This window comes from Thalassophryne amazonica, chromosome 13 (genome assembly GCF_902500255.1).
Source record: "Thalassophryne amazonica chromosome 13, fThaAma1.1, whole genome shotgun sequence".
NCBI classification, from domain to species: Eukaryota; Metazoa; Chordata; class Actinopteri; order Batrachoidiformes; family Batrachoididae; genus Thalassophryne; species Thalassophryne amazonica.
Window position 1 is genome coordinate 31399473 of NC_047115.1, and position 27651 is coordinate 31427123.

At 40.3% G+C, this 27651-nt stretch overlaps 1 long non-coding RNA gene across 1 annotated transcript; it reads left to right on the plus strand.

The window, feature by feature from the left end:
* Positions 1-1436: 1436 nt before the first annotated feature.
* LOC117523051 lies at positions 1437-10789 on the plus strand. The gene is made up of 3 exons (XR_004564398.1): positions 1437-1524; positions 9060-9067; positions 10779-10789. It is a non-coding gene; the product is annotated as an uncharacterized LOC117523051 (long non-coding RNA).
* Positions 10790-27651: the final 16862 nt, after the last annotated feature.

The window sequence follows — 27651 nt, forward strand, 5'->3', positions numbered from 1 at the left end:
TCTAACCAGATCCTTACTCTGGATGGCATTACCCTGACCTCTAGTAATACTGTGAGAAATCTTGGAGTCATTTTTGATCAGGATATGTCATTCAAAGCGCATATTAAACAAATATGTAGGACTGCTTTTTTGCATTTACGCAATATCTCTAAAATCAGAAAGGTCTTGTCTCAGAGTGATGCTGAAAAACTAATTCATGCATTTATTTCCTCTAGGCTGGACTATTGTAATTCATTATTATCAGGTTGTCCTAAAAGTTCCCTAAAAAGCCTTCAGTTAATTCAAAATGCTGCAGCTAGAGTACTGACGGGGACTAGAAGGAGAGAGCATATCTCACCCATATTGGCCTCTCTTCATTGGCTTCATGTTAATTCTAGAATAGAATTTAAAATTCTTCTTCTTACTTAAAAGGTTTTGAATAATCAGGTGCCATCTTATCTTAGGGACCTCGTAGTACCATATCACCCCAATAGAGCGCTTCGCTCTCAGACTGCAGGCTTACTTGTAGTTCCTAGGGTTTGTAAGAGTAGAATGGGAGGCAGAGCCTTCAGCTTTCAGGCTCCTCTCCTGTGGAACCAGCTCCCAATTCAGATCAGGGAGACAGACACCCTCTCTACTTTTAAGATTAGGCTTAAAACTTTCCTTTTTGCTAAAGCTTATAGTTAGGGCTGGATCAGGTGACCCTGAACCATCCCTTAGTTATGCTGCTATAGACGTAGACTGCTGGGGGGTTCCCATGATGCACTGTTTCTTTCTATTTTTGCTCTGTATGCACCACTCTGCATTTAATCATTAGTGATCGATCTCTGCTCCCCTCCACAGCATGTGTTTTTCCTGGTTCTCTCCCTCAGCCCCAACCAGTCCCAGCAGAAGACTGCCCCTCCCTGAGCCTGGTTCTGCTGGAGGTTTCTTCCTGTTAAAAGGGAGTTTTTCCTTCCCAGTGTAGCCAAGTGCTTGCTCACAGGGGGTCATTTTGACCGTTAGGGTTTTACATAATTATTGTATGGCCTTGCCTTACAATATAAAGCGCCTTGGGGCAACTGTTTGTTGTGATTTGGCGCTATATAAAAAAATTGATTGATTGATTGATTGATTGATTCAATGCCTTGTAATATTCATTTCTGCTTTTTCTGATTTTCTTTTAAATGAATGAAATAAATATTGAAAAAAATAACAATTTAAAAATACATATGTCTTGTGGTGACGTATGATCATAAACAACCAAAGCCAGATATTTATTCAAACTATACTCAAAAATCTATCCAGTAAAAGCAGCTGTGTCATCGTCTGCATTTTTACCCACCTTAATTATACATCCATTATTGTGTACGCACGCAAATTAACTTATTACATTATACATTGTACTATTTAAGATTTAAATTAATTGTAGATTGGTAGATTAAGACTAGCTTCGTAACTGAAGGTTCATGTGTGCCCCATTCACCACATACATCTGGAGTTGCACCAGAAGGACATCCAGTGTAAAACTTGTGTCATTTCAACATGTGGATACATACTGGATCTGTTGGGGCAACCTTGAGAAAGTAATTGCTTTTGAGCGACACCAAAAGAAATGAGCAGTCAGCCCACTGGGTGACAGGCCAATATGTGGGGGCTATTACAAGTCCTCATGTCTGTGGTGTCTGTTCATATGTTTGTATGCCTGTCCAGAGCTAGATCTCAGTGGATTTTCCTCATATGTGGCATTTTGTTATTCCTCATTGGTGGCCTGTTGTCAGCTATGAATATATGTAGATGGCGCTTTACCAGTATCAGCTTGGGACTCCGACGAGGGCAGTCGCATCTCCTCCACTTTCTCTTATCTCTCTGCCTTTAACCTTCAAGTCCCTACTTCACCAGACTGTGAATTCCTCAAAACTATATTGGATTCTGAATCTATTGGACTACTATTGGAATAACCATGGAATTGATCAGCTGGTCTCTGAACGCTATTGACACCATTTTTTCTACAAGAAGGTCAGGACCGAGGGATCCTACCTACTCAGATGGAACGTATCCTGCGGGCTATGTCCTCTACTCCTGGGGGTCTTGGCGTGTTGCATGCTTGGCACATTTCTCCATTGAGGACGTCAAGGATTTATTCATTTTTGGTCTCATGGCAGCAGGGCTGGTACTTTTTGGCTTATGTGCTGCCCTGATCTACCAGAAAATTGGCAAGACGGTGGCATCAAGAACCACGAGCCCTCGCTTGTCCGTCATGATTAACGAGGTTGGCAAGGCAGTGCATTCTCAGACTGCATTGACTCTTGAACTCTCACGCAAATTGGATGACACCTTGGAGCTGATGCGTGCGTTGCAGTTGAAGCTGAAGGTTTCGGAGGCCGGTGAATATTCTTAATTCATAATTGGGAATATTCTAAATTCATAATTGGGATTTGGCTGTTCAAGTGGAACTGTTAAAAGTGTTTTTCACTGCTCAGCAACAACACTCCAGGCTTATCTAACCTCAAGGACAAATTGCCCACTGTTTACCTCCAGAGGAATTTATTCAGGCCTTGGTGAGATTATTCGGCTCCATTCTTATCTCAACCCACAAAGACAATAAACTGACAGACTTACACATGGACTGAAGCATGCTCCAGCTTTTCCCTTTCACGTCCCTTCCTGCCCCCCCCCCCCCCCCCCCCCCCCCCCGCGGCAGGCCCCCGTTCTTCCCAAGCTGGCAGGCGACGCGACTCCAGTTGCAGCTGCTACCACACACTCACATCGCCTCAATTTGGAAAACGGACTGTTTCATGTATAGTGCACATAAACAATGTCAAATGTATATGTGTTGTCTTAATTCTGATGTATGCCATTATTACGGTAAACAAGTAATAATTGTGGATTAATTGCTGTTTGTCTGTGGAATGTAAGTGTGGCAATCTCGTTGTTGTAATGACAATGATAATAAAGCTATCCATCCATCCATCCATCCATCATAGATGTGAAACTTTCAATTTTCTAACTTTTGGGCTGACATCCCATTAAGCTTTTGATGTACTATTAGGTGTGATGATAATTCATTTCTCTAAAAGTGGTCTAGTCAGATCAGGTCAGATCTGGGAGAATGTTCCCCACATCCACCATACTATGTAACTGCTTTGGGTCTTAGATGACAAACACCCACGCAGACAACAACTAGTCCATCCTCACCTCTCTAAAGTAACGCTGAGGCACCTGGGTGCTAGATGATGTCCAGAGAAACATGTCACATGGGCAAAATGTCATAGCTAATGCTCCAACACAATACAAGTAACACTCTCTCTAAACAGCATAAAGTCATTCCAGCAGTATTCATGGATCCTCCATGGAGGCCAAGTACAAAAGATATCTAGTCAGTGCGTTAGGTCAACAGTTGTTAGGCAACTCTTAAAACCACACAGTAGGCCAGTAAGCACCAGGACCCAGAAGTTTTGGATCTTCATCCTCCTGTAAAGGTTTTGACATCGCCAGAAGCTCTTCCCAGAAGTCTCTTGAACCATGAACATCACTGCTGAGATAAATGAATGTTAGCACATTAATTGTGCCTAAATGTTTGTAGCACAATGTAAAATGAATATTATTGGAAATGTTGATATATATCATCAAAGTTCAAATTGTTTCACATATATTGAAACTGAAATTTAGTCTGCGCTTCACCGGATTAACGAAAATTCATTCAGTAATGCATTGTGGAATTTGTCTCCCACTACTTATTCAGCATTTGATCAAAGTCTCACACAAATACACAAAATCACTTGAAAAATTGACTTAAATTAAATTCATTTGTTCAGCAAGTTCCACAAAATTGCAGAAATATTATGTTCAATTAAATACATTGTATCAAACAGAAAAAAATACTACCAAGCTACCTAGTGTAGGATGTAGTGTCATCTGAGGTTGCAGACTGCAGTATGTCCTCATGATTTATTAATTTTTTTCATGTTTTTCCTTCTTTGGTGAGTGCAACCAGATCATTTCCAACGTGAAGGCTTTGTTGATCCGGGACATCGTCTGACTTCCACAAAAAAGGCAAAGACGTGGACATCAGCACTTTTTCGGCACATTCCACTGTTACAGGAGTTTTTTTCATGGAAAGAGAAGCGGAGGGATGCGCCACCGTGCCGCTCATGGCGCGGACAAAACCACCTCCGTGTTGGTCTCACAGGATGGCTTTCAGATGGATTTCAGACGGCTGTCGGTGGCTTTTCAGTTGTGTGACTATCCGAGAAATTGTGCATGAGCTGGACATGCCAGAACATGTCTTGTGAGGCTTCATCACGGCGTTGCTTTGCGCCATGCGGAAACGTCCCGATGCGCGGAATTCCTCCGCACGTCTGTCTCAATGTGCCGAAAAAGTGCTGATGTCCACGTCTTCCGCAGTTTCTGTGCTAGTCAGACGACGTCCCGGATCAACACAGCGTCCAGTTTAGAAATGAACAGCACATTCCACTGTTACAGGAGTTTTTGCCATGGAAAGAGGAGCGGAGGAATTCCGTGTGTCGCAGTGGAGCCGCATGGCGCAAAGCAACCCATGATGAAGCCTCACAGGACATGTTGGGGCATGTCCAGCTCATGCACAATTTCTCGGATAGTCACACGACTGAAAAGCCACCGACAGCCGTCTGAAATCCATCTGAAAGCCGTCCTGTGAGACCAATACGGAGGTGGTTTTGTCCGCGCCATGAGCGGCACAGTGGCGCATCCCTCCGCTTCTCTTTCCATGAAAAAAACTCCTGTAACAGTGGAATGTGCCGAAAAAGTGCTGATGTCCACGTCTTCTGCCTTTTTTGTGGAAGTCAGATGATGTCCCGGATCAACAAAGCCTTCACGTTGGAAATGATCTGGTTGTTTCAGCGGGGTGTCAGCCTGTCGATCAGCGCTCGGAGCGTGGCGCGCTCTCAGCAGCTGTGGGCGGTCTTTAAACCGGCTGGAGCACTCCTTAATCTGTGTAATCCCCATAAAATCGTCGCTGAAAGCCAACAGAATTTTCCGAATGGTGTCCACCTGGAGGTCTCTCACAGTTTCTTGAAAAAACTGATGCAGCAAAGCTCCAAATCATTCAGACATTTATTCGCAATAAAAATCCAACGAGAGGGGTGGACCACTGCTCACACAAAGCCTGCTCACAGGCGAATGACGCAACCAACAGGCGTGAAAAAACTCACGCATGTGCACGAAGGTTCAAGCTTGGCTGATGCAATCACATGTGATTCAAATCCATATGGTTTTTGCAAAAAATAAAAAGGCCAGATACTTTTCTAACAGACCTCTTATAAAGCTATAGGTCAGCATTAGAAGCCCCAGCAAAGAATGTGAGAACGGGAGCTTGTGTGGTGCCATCTACTGTTAGTGAGGGTGAATTTTCCAATATGGCGATCTGCTATTCTGCCAGTTAGTGCTAACTGGGACAGAGAAGAGTTAGGTTTCTGCTTTGAACATGATGGGGGGAGATGGGACGGACATTACCTTGAGGTTGGTTATCAATATCTTGAGAGTAGGGGGCTATTCTGTCAGTCAACCATCAATTGTATTGTCATTCCAGTTCTGCCCACAGTTCCAGTTCCAGCAATTAGTAGCCGCTGCCAACAGAGTATCATTTGAGTTGCGGGGCTGAGTGTCCCGGTTTTCAGTCATCAAAATATGGTCACCCTACCTTAATCCTACACACTGCAGCAATTTTTGTGAAATAATAACATTCAGGGATCTCTTCAAATATCAGAATTTAATCTGATGTTCTGTCCGTTTTGCTTTTTTCCATTTTGTGCATGAATTTATAACCGTGTATGCTAGAGGTGGGCGGATCGATCCTAATATCGATAATATTGATACCAACGCTGGTATTGATATTGAACGATCCTCGTGTAAAAAGATCAATACTCAAGCTCTTTTTTCTCTCTCCCCCACGGACTGACTGTTGTGCACGCAGATTCATCAAAGTCTACTCTCTGTCTGTAACAGCAGCGCTGCGCTGTGTCACACAACACAAAGCGGCGCACCCTCCTCCCTCTGGTCTTTTGTTGTTGCACCGTCACGTGGCTCAGCGGCGCCAGCCGACAGCCATGCAGGTAGGCTCAGCCTGGCCTACTCAGTGCTCTCCTCGATCAGTCCTCTACCTCAGGAGATTTTGTTTTAAGTTGTGTTGAGTGATATTTTTTAAACAAAAATGTTGATTGTGATAATAAAGTATTTTGTTGTCACGTACAATGTTTGGTGAAATTCTGTCCTAGATCTTTTGGATCCGTTAGATCTATGAAGCTTAAATATGAAAAAGTATCTGTATCAATATCGGCGATACTGGGCCTGTATTTACTTGGTATCGAATCAATACCAAAATTCCCAGTATCGCTCACCTCTAGGGTATGCCAACGTGTCAGCCTCCCTCATGTGCTTACCAATGCGTAACTTAGGAATTGCATAAAAACTTGTCACAAAGATGCCACATTTATACAACACTAGCTTCAATCCTACAGGTTCTGCAGCAAAACCAAATAGATGCAAAACCCCACCAGAGGAGTGCTCCATGGACAGCCGTTATCATCCACATCCAACGTGTGCTGTCCATCCATTGCCTCCAGGATACATGTAGAATAATGCAGAGCAAGAGCACAACTATGACAGAGGAGATAAAAGAAGGCAATGTTTTTGTGATTAGGAGGAAGGTGCTGAAATGGGGCACTTATAGTAAAGACTCCTGAGGGACAGAAGATGGAGGAGGAAGCAGGAGATCTCTTTGGGTAAAAGATGCTCCTGCAGAACCGCAAACAAAGACACATCAGTAATTGTGCATTTCTGTACGCTAACGTTCATGATGTGCATTACAGATTCTGGTAACGATCAGGCACTGCAGCTATTTTTGGAAATTGGGTCACACAACTGTGCAAAGTAAAAAAAAGTCAAGAAAAAAGAACACAATTTTCAGACTGACAAGTGTTTGGACTCCTGTCAGTGTCACATTTTGTATTGGCTCAAATATTTCCCCTTCGGTACACTAGAGATTTGTTCATTTACAATTTCATGCATGCTGTAGAGTGATTAATATTTCATATTTTCTGCCTCAAGGCTGAGATTCTTGTTTAAGTTAAGCTGTAGTATTTTCTGAACATAACCAAAGCTCCTCTCTCTCTCTCTCTCTCTCTCTCTCTCTCTCTCTCTCTCTCTCTCTCTCCTGACAATAATTGGGCTGTCATTTCTTTGAAATGTTCTTCATGCACAGTTAAAATTGTGCAACATCTGTATCAAATCTGTAACAGAATAAAAACCCAATAATTTAGTGCAGAATTTTATATATATATATATATATATATATTTATATTAGATTTCCAGATATCAATCAATAGAAATCAGCACAAGGTCACAACATATGTACAGGTGAACTAAAAATAAGTGTGTGTGTTTGTGTACCAGAGGACCAGAGGCCTGGGAATTTGAGGTTTCTGTGCAGTATCTTAGCTGTCCTTAGCTGTGCACTCTTCTGGAAATAGACCTCTGATGTTGTGGCTGGAATCTGTTGAAGCCACTCTTCCAGTTTAGGGGTTTCAGCTCCTAATGCGCCCATTACCACTGGGACCACTTTGGACTTTACCTTCCACATCTGCTCTGGTTTCTCATTCAACCCCTGGTACTTCTCAGTTTTCTTGCGCTCCTTCTTTCTGATGTTGTTGTTTGCAGGGATTGCCACATTTATCACAACTGCGGTCTTCTTTTTCTGGCCAACCACCATGGCTGGTTGGTTGGCCAGCAGCTGCTTGTCTGGATTGAATTTGAAGTCCTATAGGACTTTAGACCTGTAGTTCTCAAGTAACGTCGGTGGTGTCTCTCATTGAGGCTTTGAGGGTTCTAATCCATTGGTTGTGCCTCTCAGTGTACGCTGTCCCGGCTTGCTTCTTGCATCCTGCTACTATGTGCTGGACTATGTCTGGGACACATTTGCACAGCCTGCTGCTTGGGTCCTGTCAGCTGTGATAGACTTCTGCCTCACTCACCCATTCACACCCCATTGTCAGGGTGTTGAAACTACAAGGTACTCAACTGCACACTAGGAGAAACTTGGGGATTAAGGACTTTGCCCGAGGGCCCTTTGTGATTTTCTGGTCTGACAGAAATTTCAACCAAGCATCCTCTGGTCTCAAACCAACTGCTTCAAGCTCTTGACCATCACGTCACCATAGCCATGGATGGATGGATGAATGTTTGATCAGCCTGCTCTCTTGGACCCCCTGAGAATTTGTGGGATCCCCAAGAAGTTGCTGGACATCATTGGCAGCCTATACACAGACACTGTGGGTCCTTTATGGAGTGGAGGCAGAGACACCAATTTTTTTTCCCAGTGAAAACTAGCATTCTTCAGGGATGTGTTTCGGTTCCTACACTGTTCACTGCTTGCATAGACTGGATGTTGAGTCTGGCTGTGAAAACCAGCAATCTTTGTTGGGGAGGAAAGGTTTATTGACCATGACTGTGGAAGATGCTGATCTTTCCAAAATCAGTGTATGCCCTGATAGCAGCACATTAGAGGCTGAGTAAAGAATTAGAGTGTCTGGGTTTGTGATTATCCTGGGTCAAGACCAAGATCTAGGCGTTCAATAAATTCCTGGACTTGGCTACTAGAAGTGTACCTGTATACAGCAAAAGTGAAAGACATTGACTTATCTCGGAAGTGACATTCATGCCCATGGGTCTTTGGCCTTGGAGATCCAGAGATCCATGTAAAGAGCTTTTGGAATCACAACGTTGCTGGATAGAGGTGTTTGATGATGCCAATATCTTTGCAGGAGAAAGAAGGTCCAAGTTTTTAAGGGTCATGGTGGTTCTTGTCTCACTGTGTGGTTGTAACACTTGGACATAAACCCATGTCCTATATAAGGCAATGATTGGATATATTTGGCCAAGGCTGGCCTTGGATATGATGGAGGCTGAGGGGAGATTTTACATTGCTGCTGCTCCCCCCCCCCCCCCCCACACACACTCTTTTTATCATTGACCTACACAGTTTGAACCCATGTGCACCGTTAACAATGTTGGTGACTTTTTTAAAAATAAGTACATCACATTTTGAACTTGTAAGTAACCGTTAGGCTGTGCAGTATGTTTATTTCTGTAATTAAAAGGCTGGTTCAGTTAATATTGTTGCAACAAAAGCATCATTAATAATGTTTGTGACATATGCTTCTGCAGAAAGTAAAAAGTGATGCAATGTGTTGCCACAAGCGATTACATCACTGCCATTACACAGATACAGTTACAGAAAACTTTATTAACCCCCAAAGAAAATTAAGTTTCTACAGTCCGCTGGCCACCTATACGCATTCATACAAAATAAAAGAATTCTCAAGTGTTGGAGGAAACAGGATTTTATATAGAACAAATAAATCTGCTACACACACGGGCAAGGCAGAGAGCAGAACATTGTAAAACAAGTTCAAGAGTAAAAAACAAACAAAAGAAATAGAATAAATACAAGAATATATCAAGCTAAAGTGCATATGCATGTATGACTGCACCAGCCAGTTGATGTTACGTTATGGCCATTAACGCTGCTACATAAAGGCTTTTTTTAAAGTTGTGCCCCCAAGTGTTTGGCACTGTAGGCGAATGCCTGTGCTACCTATGCAACAGGCTGCCCCTGTCTATGGTACTCAATCTCTTCGGGGGAATGCTTGGGTACCACTGGAATGACTTTGTGTCCAACAAGCAAAGAAGCAAGTGGAACTGATGGGACAAACCATGTGAGTTCTTCATGCAGAGAACAGGAAGGGAGTCACGCTGCTCTTCAACCACAGGAAATAACCTCAGTGTCGATGACGCAGGTCTCAGGGGAGAGCTCGGCAAGTTGTGCACATCTGAACCATTAAACTGTTCACTACTGGCGCTCCGTAATGTGGCCACACATTAATGCCCAGAAGATTCATATCACCAGACACACATTTTCTCCAGCAGCATTCTGTGCCATCAGTTTTTTTTTTAAGCGTGGTATAAGGACAATATCCCCCTATCTTTTGCAGCTTACACACATGCACACAAACTAGATGAAAGGACTTAAATTTGTAAAGCTGTCACCACACGATACGTCTGCGCCGAGAGATTTCCCTCACAACGCGTCTCCTGGTCCATCTAATTAGAGTCCAGTATATCTGCGAGCAAGGGAGGAGGATTTGCCTGTGAGCATTCATTCTCTGCACAATAGGGAGAAGTACGGACGAGATGTCTTGTTCCAAACTGTGCCGAGAGCTTTCTCCAGCAGAGAGCGAGGACAAGAATAATGCCGGCTGAATATCCCATAGAGATGGATTTATGGGGGCGACTGGTATTGGAAAAATCCGTTTTGGGATTTAATCAAAACAGAGCAGCAGCAGGAAGTCTTTATAGTCTTTATAGCAGACCAAATTCATTCCAGTATTGCCTGTCTTGTCCTTTACCTGTCCTCTCTGTTGTCAGGAAGAGTTCAATCCGACCAGTTTACCAAAACTGTGTCGTCCCATTCTGCCTTCCAGAAAGCAGAATTTATGGTTTCGTATTTTGGTGGACTTCAGTGGTAATTTGACAATCAAACCAGTGCAGCACAATCAGCATGCTATCATTGGACAAATGGTTGTTTGTTTCACCACTTTTGTGAGTTCAAGTCAAGTCTGGGAGCATGTGCTGGTGTCACACGTTGCACCATCCACAACACCACAAAACCCACTTGGGTCCTGGCTGGATGGCAACCATCCTCTGGGGTAGTTGAAGAAGAAAAGAATAAGAGTTTCTTATTTAATGTGGGTAGCCAACGAAAGTCTACGACTTGTTTCCAGAAGGACCCACAGCATGTGTCACTCCTCCCCCCAGCACTGATGTTAAGAGTGCCGCTCGAGAGCATGGTTGCCATCGGGAAGCGAACCCGAGTCGCTGGCGTCCCAGTCCAACATCCAAGCTGTTACGCCACCACCTCCCTGAGTTCGGCCAACTTGCACCAAACGTGTGAATGTACCTTGAACACAGAATTAAGGGGTTTGTTTGGGCAAAGGTCAAGGTCACTGGGGTCAAAGGTCAAAATTTTGGTTTTGCCTTTTTGTTCCCCTGTGACCTTCCAGGTCCTTTTCCAGTTTCCAACAAACTTGATCTGTGGTTGACAGTCAGCCCCAGAATTGTCTTAAAGAGATTTCTTTTGACAAAGGTCAAGGTCATTTGGGTCAAAGGTAAAAAAAAAACAAAGAAACTAATTTTAATTCCAGTACTTACCAGACTTCACACATATATGGCCCCCCCTATATGTGTGAAGTCTGGGGGGTCCAAAACTGCCCAGCAATGTCAAATTTGGCAAATGTCAATCTTTGGGGGTCAAGGTCATGAGTGCTTGTTTGTTAGCCAACTCCTCCAATGTCATTTTGTTGATTTCTTTTAAACGGTATGTTAATAATGAACCTGCTATTAAAAAAAATCATTTTGGCAAAGGTCAAGATCAAGACATGTGACTTTCAACCCGTTTTGGACCCATTGTGTCACACATTTCATCAGATTCCAGAATAGCCCTGAAAAGGTCAGCCAGAGGTCAGTCATTTGTATGAAGGTCACTGGGGTTGAATGCCAGATTGCTGTCGCTGTAATCATCTTCATCTATTCCAGAGTATAATCTGATTTATTGTAGACTAGCCTGAAACAAAATGATGTTCCCTCGTGTTTGAGATGATGTGGTTTCTGCTGAGGTTTGGTCACAAACTAAATTTACACACTTTCTGAAATTACAAGCTGCTTCCTTTCAAATTGGGTCACAAGCATTAATTACAGATTCTCTGTTACAAGCTTTCCTATTAAGGTCTGCTGAAAATCACCAGACCTTAAATGATGAAAAATAACTAACAATGCAACATTTTGCATCGACAAGGACTTGAAACAAAGAAAAGAATAACTTCATACACATAAAAAAATTGTACATCTGCCAGATTTTACCATTACAAAAATTTTTTTTTTTTTTTTTTTAAAGAAGTGCCCAAGTTCCTGGATCTGCACCAACATCCTGCTTTTGCTCTTCGGCTTGTGCAACTTTCTGACTTTTTAACTGAAGCTGATACTTTAGCAAATTATGAGAACACAACAAAATCGTGCATGCGCCTTTTTCAAACCACTCAGTCAGAAAATACACATAAAACATGTGCACACTCCAAGCACATTTGTCCACATGTACACACAAAAAGTTTCATCATCCACCCTGCAAATTGTGAATCTCATCTTCCTTTGTGCATCAAGGTTGCATTCTTACACGTTACACAGTGCACATGCACATAATGTGCACGGCTCATAATACAAATTCATACAGGAGACTAAGAGGCGACTGCAGAGAAACTTCAGACTGGAGAGTCATTTGTTTAAAGAGGACGGGACCTCCTGCAGGAAATGAGAAGCATTGACCCTCCCCTGTGGCTGAACTTCCAATCTGTGCCTCAAATCAGCTGGAGCACGAAAGAAAACAGAGAAAGTTAGCTGCAGATGGAAATGTTTGAGTCTAAAAATAGTGCAGGGTCCATGTTAAAACAGTGTGTGAAAGGCAGACATTTATTATTTAATCACTTTACGGTTATTCCATAAAGTACATACGGCAAATGAAAACTCAATACTTTATGTGTGTTTTCCTGGATCCTTTTCTAGGTCGGCATTCATTTTCACTTGCTGGTTATGTGTCTTGTGATATGCATAACTGGCAGGTTTCTTCAAGATCATTGGAGTAATTTTGGAGGAATTGATTTGAAAAATCTCACTTTGGAAAAGATGTTAGTCATGTAGAATGCAAATCCTGATGATGATCTGCTTTAAAGGGCCTCTTCCCCTTGATAAGATTGAGTTAACCATTTCACGATGTTTTGTAGAGATCAGTTGAAAGCTATTTTAAAATAAATGAATCAAACTGTTAAAAAAAATCAAGTCTAAGTATGTAAAATGAAGTTAAAATAATTAGGAACCCAACAAAATGTATGCTTTTATTCCCTTTTCATGAGATTAATCAAGGTTCATAAATGATTAAATTAAAATAATCATCTACGAATATATTATAATAGCCAAGTGGCCTCTGTGTGCATGTATGCGTGCTTGCGTGTGTATGGATTCAATCATGGAGAAACTGGGCAGAGCTGACAATTGCTATTTGGTATGCTTATGTATTTTGGGTCAAGGATGAACACTGATAAGACTAATATTTTTGGAGAAATTAGAGATATTAGCTAACAACAGTGAGCAATGGACATTGTGCTGAAATGCACCATGGGAGTTCAGGGTTTTAAATGTTGTTATTGTGGTTCATGTTAGTTTAACAGTATTGTTAGTGTCATTGTATTATTGTGTTTTTGTAGTTCAATTGGTTTAGTCAGTTTAGTTAAGTGTCATGTTGCTGCTACCGTGGGTGAGTTAAGTGTCATGTTGTCATTACCATAACTGAGAAATGTATTGCATTTGATGTCTTCTTTCCTGTATCTGTCAATGTACTTGTCATATACGACATCTGTTAGAAAAGTATCGGACCTTTTTATTTTTTGCAAAAACCTGATGGATTTGAATCACATGTGCTTGCATGAGCAAACCTTGAACCTTCCTGCGCATGTGTGAACTTTTTCACGCCTGTCGATTGCATCATTTTCTGGTAAGCAGTCTTTGTGTGGGACGTGTGTCGTGCGCTCGGCGTTTTTTCATTCCAAGGAAAAAGACAGAATGACTGGAGCAGCGCTGCATCAAATTTTGCCAAAAACTGGGCGACAGCCAGGTGTAAACCATTCGGATGATTCAGACGGCTTACGGTGACTTTTCAGTCGTGTGACTATCCGAGAAGTTGTGGAAGAGGTGGACATGTCACAACATGTCCTGTGAGACTTCAACATGGAGGTGCTTTTTCTGCGCCGTCAGCTTCGTGCCGAAGCCATCGGCATGATTTTCACCACCGCTCTTTTCATGGCCAAATCTTCTGTCACAGTGGAATGTTCCGAAAAAGTGCTGATGTCCACCTCTTCCGCAGTTTGTCGGATAGTCACACGACGGTCCCTATCACCACAGCGTTCACTTTGGAAATGATCTGGTCATTTCAGCGTGTTGATGGCCGACCGTAACGTGGCTCGCTCTCCACCATTGTGCGGACGTCTTTAAACCGGTTGTACCGCTCCTTAATCTGTGTGATGCCCATAGGATCGTCACCGAAAGCCGTCTTAATAATCCGAATGGTTTCCACCTGGCTGTCGCCCAGTTTTGGGCAAAATTTGATGTGGCACTGCTCCAGTCGTTCCGTCTTTTTCCTTGGAATGAAAAAACGCCGAGCACACGACACATGTCCCACACAAAGACTGCTTACCAGAAAATGATGCAATCGACAGGCGTGAAAAAAATTCACGCATGCGCACGAAGGTTCAAGGTTGGCTCATGCAAGCACACATGATTCAAATCCATCAGGTTTTTGCAAAAAATAAAAAGGTCCGATACTTTTCTAACAGACCTCGTATAACTTCAATGTGGGTTCTGTTCTGGTCATGGAAGAGTGGACCAGCTGTTTACCCTCACATGGATATTAGAAAGGAGTATGACCAAGCACTCTACATTATGTTTTGTGGACTGGGAAAAGGTGTACAGTTGCATCATTAGAGGCGTCCTGTGGGGGGAGTCTGGGGTACCAAAACTGCTGCAATGCACGATCCAATCTCTGTATGACAAAAGCAGGAGCTGTCTCCATGTTCTCTGCATTTCATCGGACCTATCCCCAGTGTTGTTGGACTGCGCCAAGGCTGCCCCATTGTCACCAATCCTGTTTGTGATGTTCATGGACGGGATTTCAAAGTGCAGTCAGGTTCAATTTGGTAACCTCAGAATTACATCTATGCTTTTTGTGGATGATGTGATATCTGTTGGGTACATCACACACTGGCACTGAGCAGGTTTGAGGCTGAGTGTGAAGCAACTGGGATGAGGATCGGCACCTCCAAATCTGAGACCATGGTCCTCTGTCAGAAAAGGGTGGGTTGTCCTCTCTGGAGGGTTAGTGTCCCATGTGGAGGAGGCTAAATATCTTGGGGTCTTGTTTGCAAGTGGGTATAAATCAGAGTGTAGACCGACAGACGGACTGAGGAGGCGTGTGATGTTCTGTGGATGCTGTGCCTGACTGCTGTGGTGAAGAAATAGCTGAGCGAGAAGGCCAGACTCTGGATTCACCAGTCAATTTATGCTCCTGTCCTCACTTTTGTTCATGAACTTTGGGTAATGCCTGAAAGAACATGGTCGGAGATACAAGCTGTGACAGTGTCAGGTATTTGGGCTTACACGTTGATCAGGACAAGAACTTTGAATATCTGGAATTAACTCTGAGTAGAGCTGCTGCTTCTTTGCATTGAAAGGAACCAGCTGAGGTCGTTCGGCTATCTCGTGAGGATCCACCCTTGTCATCTCCCTAGGGTGGTCTTCCAGGCATGTCCAACAGGGACGGGGAAGACCCAGGAGATGCTGGAAGGGTTATATTTCCTAGCTGTCTTGGGAACATCTCTGGAGCCCCCAGGAAGCATTAGAGGATGTCGCTGGGGATAGGGAAGTATGGGATTAGTGAGGGAAGCCACCAAGACACCCATGATGGCTCTGAAAGAACTACAGGCTTCTGTGAATGTGAATGGGGAAATTGGGAGCAGTGCAATATTTACCTGTTGTATCCCCACAGAATTTGATCCAGAACATATTTTAAACCAGAATTTATTACAATTTGCATTAAGGAATTTGTATTGCTTTTTTTTTCTTCAGGATCATGTGCATTGTTTGAGCATGCACAGACAGAAGCGGTTTAAGATAAAAAAAAAATATGTGAAGCTTTATTAAAGATTGTCAGCAGAACCAACAGTGCAGATTGGGAGTCGTGCCTGAGTGGAAACATTAATGAAAACAAACCGTGTATTGTGAGCGTGAAGACTAGGCCTTTAGCCAGGAAGAGGTGCACGGGGCCTCATTCATAATTCAAAGGCGTTGCAGCGATACGAGAGAGGAGGGCGCATCTGTCTGCATTACTCCAGCGTTGCTCCTGCGTTGCATCACCCTCCCGGGTGGTTCGTCTTCGAGAGTTTAATACGCTCCCTATCAGTTGCACTCCGGCTGTGGTCTAATTTCAGCCTCAAATAAGAGCTTGATTTGTCATCCAGCCTATAACTGCCTCCTCTGTGTAAAATCTTTGCAGGCGCTCCGGCTGGATGCGGCATCACAGGAAGACATGAAGGGTATTATGAACCCTCAACTCCAAACTCACCCCCAACATCCACACATAAAGATGTCTCTCTACACAAAGAGAGGCGCATGTGCCTTATTGCACACCCACACGCACACACACACACAGCTGGCTGCTGGTCTGTCTGACCTACTTTACTCCTGTAGGCCGCTCTAATGCAGGGAACGGGTGCAGCGCATTATCTGGCGGCACCTGATTTGCATTTCTGCTCCGTCACTGGCAGATGGCACCAGAGGTCGCAAGCAGAGCTTTGTGCATGACTCGTGCACACAGGCAACGTGCATACTGCACGTATACACACATGCACACTCAACATGCAAATCAGGAAAAGCTGATTTACGAATTGCACTCGTGCACAGAAAAGCATTTTGTCTGTGGAGACACGTGCATCTGTGCACATGCAGTATATCACCCATGTGAAAAGTAATTACCCCCCCATCTTAATAACTGGTAGCGCAAGTTTTATCAGCAACAACTAGTTTGTGCACTTTGAAATCACACAGGTTTGACAGGATATTAATGACAAACAAGAGACAAAGGTTTGTGCTCAGAAGCTGAAAGAAATCTGTCAGCTTTAAGAATTAAAATCCAAAATGATACTTGATGAACAAAATTGGGGGCAGGGGGGAGTTTTGAAATGGCTTAAAAAAAGTGTGTGTGTGTGGGGGGGGGGGGTGTTCATCAACAAATACATCATTCAAACGGTTGACGATCTTAGATAATGTTCCAAATGTGTTCACAGTAAGATGCGCAGCACAATGGTCAATCTATCAGGTACAGATGCTCAACATGCTTTACAATGATGCCTCACATCTACCCATTCACACACACACACACACACACACACTGATGGCAGCATGTTGCCATGTAAGATGCTCAACTGCACACTGGGAGCAACTTGGGGATTAAGGACCTTGGACCAAGGAACCTAAGTGATTTTCTGGCCTGATGAGGAATCCAGCCAATGAGCTTCTGATGTCAAGCCCACTGCTTTAACCTCTAATCACCTGTTAATTCCATCATGCATGTGATGATAAGATTATTCCCTGCGCCGATCCTTGAATTCCGTAGTGTGACACAGATGAGAGTCTACAACTCTAACTGGAGGGAACGTCAGTCCATCTCAGGTTACTTCCCCAACCAAGGCTATGCAGATGAAGTGCCTTGGACCCATATAAAGAAGTCCCATCAGGCAGGCATCCCTGGATACCATAGCATGAAGTGGATGAGAGTCTACAACTCCTGTTGGATGGGACACCACTGTATCACAGTACCTGTCTGTGGGTGTGAAGCCAACCCTGGTGCAACCTATTGGTTTCTCCACTCCTTATCCCGCTGCTCTCTACCTGCTTCACTGCAATATACACAATAAACATAAATGTTATATTAGAGGCAACCATTTTTCAAACCATTATAAATGAAACATTGAAGATTAAAAACTATTTGATGACATTTCTTCAGTCCTGCTGGATTCTGGGTGAATCTGTTACACTATTCAAAGCATGTAGAGAGAGACACGGGGTCATTTTGATGTTTAAACCCAAAATATAACCACTCAACCTTTAAATAGGTTGTCTCATGTGAAAGTTTGCATAAACATCTGACATGCAATAGACATGTGACAAATAAAAATAGAACAAATTAAGAAGGTGGCTAAAATGTTTCCATGTCTCTGAACTGTACTTTTGCACTCACTGGTGTGCATGTGGTGCAGAAGCTGGTGTTCCGTATATTTGCCTTACACCCTCTGCTCTTGCACTTTTCATGCTGAATAGGAAGGAAGTGATGAATCACACCAACTTATGTGAGGTAGGTGTGTTTGAGAACATGTAGAACCCCTCGTTCGCGTGCTCTGTCACAATCACAGAGGAAGTGAATGGTGAAGAAACCTCAGCACTTCGTCCTTTTCTATCTGATGGAAGCCTCTCTCATGGCCTGATGTCATTCAGAAAAGCATGATAGTGGCTTTACTGTGACACATCACAGGTGTGTGCACTCGCTAAGTAACCACAGAAAGTTAACTCCTTATGTCACACCTTTTTGTGTGGACTGATCATATCATGCTCCGTGTGCTGTAACATGTGGCGGTTATAAGGCTGGGGACCGCAAAGATGTTTTTTGTTCTTTTTTGGTCATAAAAACTCTATCAGATAAAAAGCTTTTTTTTTAATTCAACTACCATTTTGCAGGCAAATTGAGCATTAGAAACCACATGCCACTCAAATTTCTTTCTGGAGGTTATTGTTTAATTTTTTTTATTATGAAATTTATGGTTTATAAAAGGCCCGGTGTCATCTTCACAGATGTACATACTGGAATGTTCATGGTTTATAACCACAGCAAACTGCCTTCTCTTGATTACAGTGGCTTACACCTGTGAACAAATGTGCGGTTTGTTTCAATTTCAATTTATGAATTCAATTCATTACATATTTAAAGCACCAAATCACAACAAAGATGCCTCAAGGCGCTTCACACAAGTAAGGTCGAACCTTACCAACCCCTCGAGCAAGCACACAGGTGACAGTAGTAAGGAAAAACTCCGTCTGATGATACTGAGGAAGAAACCTCAAGGAGACCAGACACAAAGGGGTGACCCACTGCTTCGGCCATTCTAACAGTTAAGAATAACAATAAGAATAAGAAGAACTTTATTAATCCTGAAGGACACTTTTTTTTACAGAGAACAGTGAGTACAACTTGATTATGCAAAATGACTGAAGACAATTGCACAAGATTTTGACAGTATTGCACATAGCTCTGAGCAACTGAAAAACTCTGATCATTATGTATTTATTCTGCAGAAAGGGAGGAGTTATACTGTCTGATTGCCACAGGTAGGAAAGATGTCCTGTGACATTCTTTGGTGCACCTCGGTGGCCTCAGTCTATGGCTGAAGGTGCTCTGACAGGACATCAGTGTGGCATGCAGGGGGTGGGAGGTGTTGTCCCGGATGGTGAGCAGTTTTCTCAACATCCTCCTCTTTGTCACCTCTATCACAGACTCCAGTTCCACCCCCACCCTTATGAAACAAAAATATATTGCAGTATATTAGAGAATATCATGCAATACATTTATCAATATATTTCCATATATGAGATTCTGCATTTATATTTTTGAATATATTGCAATATATTCGTAGACCATATATGTGTATATATTGGTAAATATAAAATATATATTGCAATCAAGACCAAAGAGGCCACTATATTTTTACATGTAATAGTCTGACTTTATTTGCATCAATATACAGCAATATATATTGTGCCATATATGGTTATGTGTGTATATACGAGGTCTATTAGAAAAGAAACCGACAGTTTTATTTTTTTAAAAAACTATATGGATTTGAATCACGTGTGATTACATCAGCCAAGCTTGAACCCTCGTGCGCATGCATGAGTTTTTTCACGCCTGTCGTGACATCATTCGCCTGTGAGCACGCCTTGTGGGAGGAGTGGTCCAGCACCCTCGTCGGATTTTCATTGTCTGAGAAGTTGCTGAGAGACTGGCGCTGTGCTTGATCAAAATTTTTTCAAGAACTGTGAGGCACATCCGACTGGACACCATTTGAGAAATTCATCTGGTTTTCAGTGTAAATTTTAACGGCTGATGATTAACGGCTGAGAGATTTTGGATTGTTTTTATCGCTGTAAGGACTTCCCACGGAGCGGGACGTTGCGCAGCGCTCCGAGGCGACGTCGTCATCCTGTTTCAAGCTGAAAACCTCCAAATTTAAGCCTCTGTTGACCCAGGACGTCGTGAGAGAACAGAGAACTTTCAGAAGAGGTCGGAATCAGCAATTTATCCAGACATTCCACTGTTAAAGGAGATTCTTTTAATGAAAGACGTGCAGACGGATTGGCGCGTCGGCTCGCAGCCAGTGCGGCGCACCCGCCACAGGAAAAACACCTCCGTGTTGATAACCATTTGTAAAATCCAGGCGGCTTTTGGTGGCTTTCAGTTGAGTGAGTATCTGAGAAATTGTTTAACAGCAGGGCATGTTCCAACTTGTCCTTAAGGCTTCCAACGGAGGTGTTTTTCCTGTGGCGGGCGCGCTGCGCCGGCTGCGAGCCGACGCACCAATCCGTCCGTACGTCTTTCATTAAAAAAATCTCCTTTAACAGTGGAATGTCCGGATAAACTGCTGATTCCGACCTCTTCTGAAAATTCTCTGTTCTCTCACGACGTCCTGGGTCAACAGAGGCTTAAATTTGGAGGTTTTCAGCTTGAAACAGGATGATGATGTCGCCTCGGAGCGCTGCGCAACGTCCCGCTCCGTGGGAAGTCCTTACAGCGATAGAAACAATCCAAAATCTCTCATCAGCCGTTAAAATTTTCACCGAAAACCAGCTTAATTTGTCGAATGGTGTCCAGTCGGATGTGCCTCACAGTTCTTGAAAAAATTTTGATCAAGCACAGCACCAGTCTCTCAGCAACTTCTCAGACAAAGGAATTCCGATGAGGGGGCTGGACCACTCCTTCCACAAGGCGTGCTCAGAGGCGAATGACGTCACCGACAGGCGTGAAAAAACTCTCGCATGCCCACAAAAGTGTTGCTGAACATTTTAAGTTGCTTTAATTTAAATTTTGAATACCAGCATGTTGCACTGTGGAAGTTTGTTTCAGCTGAGTCTCTGAACATGTTCAAAGTTTGTACTGGTAAAATCTACCTCAACATCCTGAGGATTTGTGCCTCAAAAGAAAATAAAGGTGAGTTTGATGGATACCCATGAGTTTGTGTTGATTATCGTATACATGTTTGTATTCATACAAGTGCAGGGTGTTCTCCATATTATTTAACATATATTTAAAATGTATTGTACCATATATTAAACATTATAAATGTACATATATTTCATGTGTTTCCATATAATGTTACATATATTTACAATATATTCCACCATATATTGTGTATATATATTAACATATTTAATGTATGTTTCCATATAATTTTCCACACATGTATAATACATTTACCATATATTGAACATATATGTGACAATATATTTTTACATAAAATACCAATACATTTGCCCATATAAATTGCAATACATGATGGCTGATATTTATAAACATAAAATTACATATATTTTGGGATATATAAACACATATATTATATATTCATGCTAAATATATTGTAATATATGGAAAGTGGCAATCATTTGTGTATTTTACAATATATTTGTGAATATATAATATGGTGTGTAATATATGTATCCACACATGTATAATACATTTACCATATATTAAACATATATGTGACAATATATTTTTACATAAAATACCAATACATTTGCCCATATAAATTGCAATACATGATGGCTGATATTTATAAACATAAAATTACATATATTTTGGGATATATAAACACATATATTATATAATCATGCTAAATATATTGTAATATATGGAAAGCAGCAATCATTTGTATATTTTACAATATATTGCAATATATTTTGTGAATATATAATATGGTGTGTAATATATGTATCCACACATGTATAATACATTTACCATATATTGAACATATATGTGACAATATATTTTACATAAAATACCAATACATTTGCCCATATAAATTGCAATACATGATGGCTGATATTTATAAACATAAAATTACATATATTTTGGGATATATAAACACATATATTATATATTCATGCTAAATATATTGTAATATATGGAAAGTGGCAATCATTTGTGTATTTTACAATATATTTGTGAATATATAATATGGTGTGTAATATATGTATCCACACATGTATAATACATTTACCATATATTAAACATATATGTGACAATATATTTTTACATAAAATACCAATACATTTGCCCATATAAATTGCAATACATGATGGCTGATATTTATAAACATAAAATTACATATATTTTGGGATATATAAACACATATATTATATATTCATGGTAAATATATTGTAATATATGGAAAGTGGCAATCATTTGTATATTTTACAATATATTGCAATATATTTTGTGAATATATAATATGGTGTGTAATATATGTATCCACACATGTATAATACATTTACCATATATTGAACATGTATGTGACAATATATTTTTACATAAAATACCAATACATTTGCCCATATAAATTGCAATACATGATGGCTGATATTTATAAACATAAAATTACATATATTTTGGGATATATAAACACATATATTATATATTCATGGTAAATATATTGTAATATATGGAAAGTGGCAATCATTTGTATATTTTACAATATATTGCAATATATTTTGTGAATATATAATATGGTGTGTAATATATGTATCCACACATGTATAATACATTTACCATATATTGAACATGTATGTGACAATATATTTTTACATAAAATACCAATACATTTGCCCATATAAATTGCAATACATGATGGCTGATATTTATAAACATAAAATTACATATATTTTGGGATATATAAACACATATATTATATATTCATGCTAAATATATTGTAATATATGGAAAGCGGCAATCATTTGTATATTGCAATATATTTTGTGAATATATAATATGGTGTGTAATATATGTATCAACAATATATTAATCCATGTATTTACAATATATAATGTATTGGAGGTAATAATGTATTGAAATATATTTCAATATATTAAAGAAAATATATTGGTAAATATATTTTCTTTTCGTAAGGGCAGGACAGAGCCAGCCTTCCTGATGAGCTTGTTGAGTTTGTTCATGTCAGCTGCCTTCAGCCTGCTGCCCCAGCACACTACAGCCTAAAAGATGACGTTGGAGACCACTGAGTGATAAAACATCTGCAACATATTTCTGCAGACATTGAAAGATCTGAGGATCTGCCTCCTGAGGAAGTACAGTCGGCTCTGACATTTCTTATACAAAGCATCTGTTTTTTGCAGACCAGTCTAGTTTGTTGTCTGTGTGGACACCCAGGTACTTGTAGTAGTCCACAATGTCCACCTCAGTTCCATTGATGGTAAATGGATTCAGATGGGTCTTTCGTCTTTTGAAGTTCACCACCAGCTCCTTCACAATATTTTTACAAAGTTTTACAGAGCTGAAGAAACAGAAAATAGGACTTTAAAACATCTGATGCATCAGCTTCAGGCATGACATCTCACGGTTTGATGACGTAACGCACTGGACTCATTCCACACGTGTGCAAAAACAACTGTAGTATGCATGTAGTCTAATTTTAGCCCAACCTTGACACTTCAGCCACCTTACACACTCCACAGAAATGCAACTATGTCAGTACTGTTGAAGGAAAAAAAGGAATTTTTGAACATCTTGAAAATCCCACCATGGTTAAAGCAAGACCCAGTAACAGTGTCTCGGAAAATCACAAACACCCTCCCGAACCTTCTTGGGTTAGGACAAGTTTTCAAATTATGACCTTCCAGGATGCTTATCCAAGAAAGAAACAACAGAGTTTTAGACATCTAGAGGGCATTCGGAGAGCTGATACCTCCACTGTGGCTGGTAGTTCCCTCTCCCATTACATGTGGATCTACGCTCGGCACAGTACCACCATCTAGGTTTCACTGTATTTTTATCCACACTAGATGAGATAACCTTCTTATTACCCCTACAAACTGAGATTCAGGCATTATTTCTTGTCATGAAATTTAATACAGTGGTGAACACACCCTACATCACATTGTTAAAGTAAATTAAAGTCGTGTTGTCCAGATTCACTGGTCCATGCTTCACCCCTCCATCAAGTTTAATACAAATCTGTTAAAAATGGTGTATCTTAGAATGTTAAAGCAATGGGGAGGGGGTGAGGAAATTTCCAGATCCTAGTACAGGCAGTGTTGTATAGTAACGAAGTAAAAATACTTCACTACTGTACTTAAGTACGTTTTGGGAGACTTTGTAATTTACTTGAGTTTTTTAAATTAAGCTTTCTTTCACTTTTACTTCACTACATTTCCGACCTTAATTGCATACTTCTACTCCGATACATTTTCTATGTGCCATGCCGTTACTCGTTACAAAAAACAACAAAAAAAAAACACACACACACACACACGAAAAAAGTCATGTTTTCACCCAGAGACACCACTGATTACTAGTGACTGCAACGAAGTCAGGCCAATTTGTCATGAGGCATGTCTGGTAGGCTTTTTTGCAGTAGCGCACTTGGGGGGTGTTTGTCAGGAAAATAATCATTTCTCTGCATTGATTACAGACCTGCAGCGGGTCTGCAATCAACTTTTCTGCAGCGCAGCTTTGCTTTGAACCTTGAACCAATCGAATCAGTGATTCGCAGGTCGAAGCAGTGCTTTGATCTACGATTTGTGGATTTTATTTCGCTTTATCCTGATTTTTTCCCACTAAAACCCTGAAGAGCATATGTCTGTGAGTAATATTTAATATTTTTATGTTAAACCGACCTGTTATGGTCTTCTGAAACAGTTGATAGATGTATTTTATAACTTAAAAACAGGACCGATGCTAACGCGTTAGCATGTCTATGGCGTTTTCAATGTTAAAGTTAGCATTAAGCTGTTCGCATCAGCATGTTTGTGTTGATTTGTTTTCTGTATAATTAATGGCTCAGCGTTCATTGTCGTAAAAGAGTCAAATTGTAATTTTTTAATTTATTTTTATTCATATGTTATAGCAACAACAATAATAGTCTACATAATAAACTTTTATATAAAAAAAAAATCAGTCCGTTTTTATTATTAACATTTACTTGTACTTTTACTTTCAATACTTGAGTACATTTAGTTGTAAATTACTTGTCATACTTAAGTACAAAAAATACTAGATACTTTAAGACTTTTACTTGAGTAGCATTTCAATCAGTGACTTGAACTTCTACCAAAGTCATTTTTTAATGGGTATCTGTACTTTTACTTAAGTGTGATTTTCCGGTACTTTATACAACACTGATTACAGGAATCCACTTTCAAATTTAATGTGATTGTTCCTCAGCCCTGTAATCCTGCTCATGGTCAAACATTTTCATAACCATTACCTCCTTCACAGACACAGTCACACAAAAGTCACGAGAAACCAAGGGGAAACTCAAACTGTAAAAAATAGAGTTTAGACAACTGTTATTATATATACACTGTATACTAAATAGCATTTTTATCAATAAAATTACTACTTAGTGTGTTTAATAAAGTCACATGTTAAATTTCACCCATTTAAAACTACGTCAACTACACTTTTTAGTGGATTTTGATAATGGGGCAGTTCCAGGAATTTTAGCAGTATTACTCAAAAAACACTGATACATTATTCTTAAATGTTGGTACAGGGGTGGGGCACACGCCAAAGAAGAAACTAGTTCACTTTAAAGTGGATCGAGATAACAGGACCTTTTTTCAACATTTATCAACAGTTTTGCCAATTTCTATGTGAGATGACAAAATGACAAAAGATGATGATGACAAAATAATAAAATAATGCCTGAACTGAGAACAGGGCATGGTACACATACCTTTATCATACAGTATCTCTGATTATGTAAATAAAAACATATAGATACTTACAGTACCTGATGGATTTGGTTGCAGGGCCACATATGGTGTGGGGTGGGAATGGTCAGCTAATTGTACTTTGGTTTTCACAGACATTCCCTTTACTTTATCCGACTCAGACTTACAGATATTGTGCAACCCAACTGTGAGGGGCAGGTGCTGAGTACAACTCATTTAAATGTTTTGATATAGTCCCTTTTGATTTTTCACAAGATTGGTCAAATTTACTTTGTGTTGAAATCTGGTTATTATAAAATAAAGTTATTTCTGTGGTCTATCGCACTAATTTTGTTGCTGGTATTTACGTGTGTGTGTGGTGGGGGGTACCATAGCAAATACAGTCAGTTTGCTCTTTGAGATCTTCACATGAAAGAGGAAGTGTATGCACAAAGTTCAAAGTCCATTCTGCATTTGACGGAAGCTGGGAAATCAGAATTTATGACGTATCACTAGCAAAAATACCTAGAGCCTTATAAAGGTATGATGCATTAGTCTCCACACTGACTCAATAATACCATGAAAATTCAGTAAGGTATATCTTATATATTATATTCCAATTCTAACAGTGGAACTATGCTAGTATATAATTGTATATCTAAATATCTAAAAAGGAAGAGTAAAATAGGAGTGTAGAAAAGAGTAGAGTAGAGCCACTTAGGTACCTGGTCTTGAGAACCAGGGATGGCAGGCTGAAAAGTTTTTTATCCCATGGGAACTCTCCCTACCCACCCAAGCGGCTCAAGAAAAAAGTATATATATAATATAATAAATAATAAGACATAAGAAAGATAAGACATCACAGGAGAAGATTGTAGTATAGGTAATTTAGTATGCAGATTAGTAGTAAAATTAAATATAGTTAGTAGGCTAAGCTATAAATCTGGTATTTTATTATAGAAACAGAAGCTATGAGTGTATGAGTGTATTGGTATCTATCCAAAGTAACTCTGCTAGCATACTATAGGAAAATAAAAAGTATAATCATTATGCTATCAAATGGAAACCTAAGAACTAGGTACTATATGTTGATATCTTTAAAAGAACACATAAACTGATGAATCATTAACAATCTACACCATGTAAAATAAAATTCTAAATAACGAAAATAAGCTAGTTATAGTAGAAGAACTAAATTAGCCGTTAATAAGCCAACCGTACCCAGCAAGCTAACATGATAAACAAAAACGGTAATTAGTGTATAAAGTATAATAGCGTAGTTAAACCTACAATAACGGTATTAACAAATACATATAAAATTAATGTGGACAAATGTATGAATTAATGTGGGTTATCAAACAGAAAAGAACCAACTATTTTGTAAACTACGATAAATGTTGCTACAGCCGTCTAGATAAGCTAACGTTAGCTGTTAGGTATAACTAATTGTACCCCACTCTTCCAATATTTACTTAAATACAATAATAGTAAAAAGGGGGGAACAAGAAAAAGTAAAGCGTGTAGAAATGTCACTGTACAAGTATTTTACACCACATGGGTCAAAATCCTAAACTGTTTCCAGACAAAGTGAATTTTGAATGTGTTGGCAATATAAGACTGAGTCCTTCATTGGAATACAAAGGAACAATATTATAATGGTGCTGAAGAAAATCCTTTGTGTGGTTTGAACAGTAAAAAGGGCCTGCACCTTTAATTCTCTCACCAGATTTACATCTCATCTCAGTTGTTAAATGCAGGCGGAAAAGTACATTTATCATCAATGAATTTAGACTTTTAAGTGCATGCAATTAAAGCTATCAGTGTATGTTTGGAGTTAGGAAACTTAGGGCGTGCTTGTTCTCTCTTCTCAGCATGCACATATAACCGTTATTTAAGGGTGTGTGGGGCATTTTCCACGTGGCACGGTTGGTTAAACTTTGCAATTATAAAGTGTGAAAAACAAAACAACACCCAGATCTGCTCAATACAAAGACACAAATGACAAAAGAA